Source organism: Nuphar pumila, chromosome 3 (assembly GCF_984573655.1).
Source record: "Nuphar pumila chromosome 3, dmNupPumi1.hap1.1, whole genome shotgun sequence".
NCBI lineage: Eukaryota > Viridiplantae > Streptophyta > Magnoliopsida > Nymphaeales > Nymphaeaceae > Nuphar > Nuphar pumila.
The window spans coordinates 11,337,178-11,341,502 of NC_143251.1; the positions used below are offsets into that span (position 1 = coordinate 11,337,178).

At 37.9% G+C, this 4,325-nt stretch overlaps 1 long non-coding RNA gene across 2 annotated transcripts; it reads left to right on the forward strand.

Moving 5' to 3' along the window:
* The first annotated feature begins 714 nt into the window (after positions 1-714).
* LOC149841957 (uncharacterized) lies at positions 715-2,266 on the forward strand. Of its 2 annotated transcripts, none has more exons than XR_016430745.1 (3): positions 715-899; positions 1,859-1,925; positions 2,079-2,266. It is a non-coding gene; the product is annotated as an uncharacterized LOC149841957 (long non-coding RNA). The 2 variants fall into 2 exon arrangements; XR_016430744.1 differs by having other exon boundaries at positions 715-883.
* Positions 2,267-4,325: the final 2,059 nt, after the last annotated feature.

Genomic DNA, 4,325 nt, shown 5'->3' on the forward strand with positions numbered 1-4,325 from the left:
ATAAGGAAAATATGGTAAGCAGTGAAGTTATAAAGCATAGTATATAATACATGAAAATCACATTCTGTCGTACTTGGATTGTTATCAGGTCGTCTCTTGTGAATGGTTCATCTGTAAGGAGCTCCTTCCGACTTTTTGGTTTCACATTTAAGCTCCCCGTTGCCTGCAAAGATGAACACGGATCCCATCATTTGAAATAGGATGTGTTCCATCGTACATTCAATCCTAGCCAACCAGCAGAACCATCATACAGATTTCTTGTAGTGATTGGATGGTTAGGATTGAATGTACAATGGAACCCATCCTATTTCAAATGATGGGATCCATGTTCTGCAAAGATGGTGTAGGAATTATGGGCAATTGCTCACGTAGGCTCTATCATAGGCATGCTAGTTAAACAAGACCCATTGACACCGCTAGTGATAATGCCAGCATCTGAACCCGAACCCACCCGTTTAGGTAGAGCGGACCAAAACGGCCTAAAACCTTAACCGTCCGATTCTGAAAGATCCAACGGCTACCATCTTAATGTCATCTTTTTGGCAAGTGCCGGCACCGACCATCCTATTCCGTAACACCTGAAATGACCATATTAGCCTCAAAGCGTTCGTTATAATCTTGAAGCCCCAACGGTAAATAAAAGGGAGCGGGAAAGCAATCCTACTCTCTCTCTCTCTCTCTCTCTCTCCAAAAAGAAAATTGCGCTCTGAAGAAGAGAAAAAATCCTAGGGTTTTCTTGGCCTTTTTTCCGATCCTCGAGGGGTTCGGTAATCGATCCAGGGGTCCATGAGCAGGGAAGACAGAAGAAGGGATCGTGGGTCGATCGTTTGAGGAGTCAGGCGAAGTCGAAGCTCCTCCACAGCGCCGAGGAGAGGAACTCGAGGTGAAACCTGAGTCGGGTGGCTACTCCCCTTCTCATCCATGAGTATTTTTTGAACCCAAACTCGTGTATCGTTTATGAGGCATTGCTTCTGGTGTTTCTGATCACTCTGTTTGATTTCGTGGTGAGGAGTTTGGTTTTGATTGTGAGAATTTATTACTATGGCATGAATCAACGCTGGTTTCAATCTTTTCTTGATGTTTCTCATGAGAGAGAGCTATCTCGATGATTGTTTCAGTCTTTTGGGACTTTTACGATTCTAATGAATTGTGTTCCGGAGAAAAACTATTGTTCTTTGAAGCTATTCATCCGATGATAATCTTTAATTGATGTGTTGAAATTCTTGATCAGATTTCTGGTCGATCGATTGAACAATCGATGTGATATATTGATGTGAACACAGTGCACACTCACGAGGTGAAACTTTTAGTTTGTGTTTTCTTCATGTTATGCAAGATCTTCTAGTGGCATGTGATGCAATCAAAGGGGCTCGAAACTTGGGTTAAGGTGGGGCTCTTTTGGGTTTCTTCCCTTTTAATGGGTGCAGAAAAACAAGAATCATGATGGTTAGCAGCTTTTCTTTGGCTTAACCTGTTTTGATGATATGTGGCTGCTTTGTTGCTTATGTTGGAATTCTGGAGGTTACAAAAACTACGGCTAGTTGGTTTCCGTTGTCCTGTTTCCTTATTCTTTTCTTTCATGTTATGTGATCATAACTTATATATAGGTATCATCCATGGTATGAGATAATTCTCGAGCATTTTGAAAAATCTCATTGTACTGCAATTAATTGTGTCTTGACAGTACTCCATCTCACATATGCATCCTAGTGGAAAGCTTTCTCAGTGCTTGATAGTCTGTTTTTGGGCTATCATTCTCACTCCAGTGTGTCTAGCTAGTTCTGCATTGCCATATATTTATTTGAACATTTGGTCGTCTGCCCCCTAACTTGGTTACATATTGTTGGGTATGTATTAGAGGGTTTCCATATTGGCTGAGAGAGGCGAGCAACATCATTTTCCGTTCTGACAACAAGCCATTCAAGGTAACAACACAACTCTGCTTTAGTTTTTTCTTATGTGCATACACCAGTGTGTGTTGCATTTCTTGTTTTTTTTCGGTAACTTGTTATTGCCTCAGTGTGTGTGTGTGTGTTGTAAGGAATGAGATGGCTCATACAGAAATTTTGTGGTTGCAGTTTCACATGAAAAGATTTGCAAAGATGAGTGATGATATGAAGAAATAGAAACTGTATGCTTCTCAAGGAGGGCCTATAATTATGTCACAGGTTCGTTAGTCTTTCTCGTGTTCTTTTTCTTTTTAAAGACCAAATAATTATGTTGGTTTCGTGTAATGCAAATTGATTGATAGTAGATTGAGAATGAATTCAACAATGTAAAGTTGGCATATGGCCAAAGTGGCATCAACTACGTCCAGTGATCAGGGAAAATGGTTGTTGGTCTCAACATTGCAGTGCCCTGGGTTATGTGCAAGGCGCATGATGCCCCTGATCCAGTTGTGAGTAAATTACTCTTGTTGGTTGGCTTATTAACCTAGAGGCACAACAGCACTGCTTAATTTTGTAGTTGGTTGGTGGTGGTGATGATGGGTACCTCTTAGAAGTAATGCATGTGCATGCCAACGCAAAAGTCTAGAAAAATTAAAAAGTTTTTCATTTTTTCTGAGTTTCAGTCTTCAGACTAACACATGCAATGGGAGGAATTGTGGGGATACCTTTGCTGGTCCTACCTAACAGACCATTCAAGCTGGCTTTGTGGACTGAGAATTGGACTTCTCAGTATGCACCCCTTACACAAGAAATGATGCCAATGGATATATATATATATATATATAGAGAGAGAGAGAGAGAGAGAGAGAGAATTTCTAGAACTGTCTAGAGATTATACATTCAGGGAAATCAGGTGAGAATGCAACCATGTTCAGTAACTCCAGTGTTTCTATTAGCACTGTTAGAGACATGGCCAAGTTTATGCACTCTGATGTTTCTACTAATAAAAATGTTAGTTCATGAACTTGATTATTTGTGGGGTTCTAACCTAACGTTATGATATGACATCAAACATACTAAAATGTCGTATCATTGTTAAAAAAGAAAAACTCTCTCTGTCTCTCATCTTTTAATTGTATGTTGTATCTTAGCTTACTGATAAAATAAACAATAAGACAAATACCTTCTTGTGGAGTATACAGAACATACAACTAAAATATAAGGACAAGTTGGTAAATCATCTTTTCATTATAACTAATGTGGATGCAGTGGTTGGTACATGAAGTTACCGAGTGTTTGGTGACCCTCCATCACAAAGATCTGCTGAAGATCTTGCATTCTCTGTCACTCGCTTCTTCTTCAAGAATGAAACCCGTGTTAATTATTACATGGTAATAACACAAAGTTGTTGAATCCATTAGCTGCTATGTTAAATTTCTATTTTTTTCTCTTTTTTATTTTGTTAAAGCTTGCATTGAACATTGAGCTTCTTGAATCTCGACCAATGACAGTATCATGGTGGGACAAACTTTGGGAAGACAACTTCCACATTTGTTATTACACGTTACTATGATGAGGCACCCCTAGATGAATATGGTTAGATCCAGAACTCTCTCTCTCTCTCTCTCTCTGATGGACAAGGACAACAATACTTCCAAGAAAAACATAAAAACATAGTAGTCAGAAAGTGAAAATGCTATTTTGATCCCATCAATTGTTTATGCTTGATGTTTCTTCTCTTTCAATAATTAAAGAGTCGTTGTTTAAAAGGGAATTGCATTAAAACTTTCTGTTTGTTAAGATTACTCTATCCTTTTTGTATGTATATAATATATTATATATGTGTACATATATACATATATGTGTATATATATAATATATTCATTGTAAAGTCAACTAAAGTTGACTTTACGCTAGTTGTTGGGAACTCAGCCCAACAACTAGATTTGTGTTGGGAACTCAACCCAACAATCTAGTTGTTGGGAACTCAACCCAACAACTAGATTTGTGTTGGGAACTAAGCCCAACAACTAGATTTCTAGTCCAATGGCTAGAGAGGACTTTCTCTCTCCTCTATTTCTTCCTCTCTTTTCTCTCTCTATATATGGGGTGTATGTCTATTGTGTGTTTGAGAGTGATGGGTAGTTTTAAATTTTTTTGTATTTTTTTTAGTGTATTGTAGTGAGGAACTTATATATTTATTTCTTTTATGTATTTCATTATCCATTACGAATGAAATCATTTATTCATACAACTTGTATCAAGTTTGTATATTGTTAGTATTCAAATACATTGTGATTGGTATTTAATCTACTATTAGGAGTGCCTTGGATTATGTGCCACTTTGTGACATGGTATCAGAGCAAGGCATCATGGTCTTGGAGTCTTGTTCATGATCATGCTTCAAAGAAAAAATTTTAACTTGTTAAATGGCTT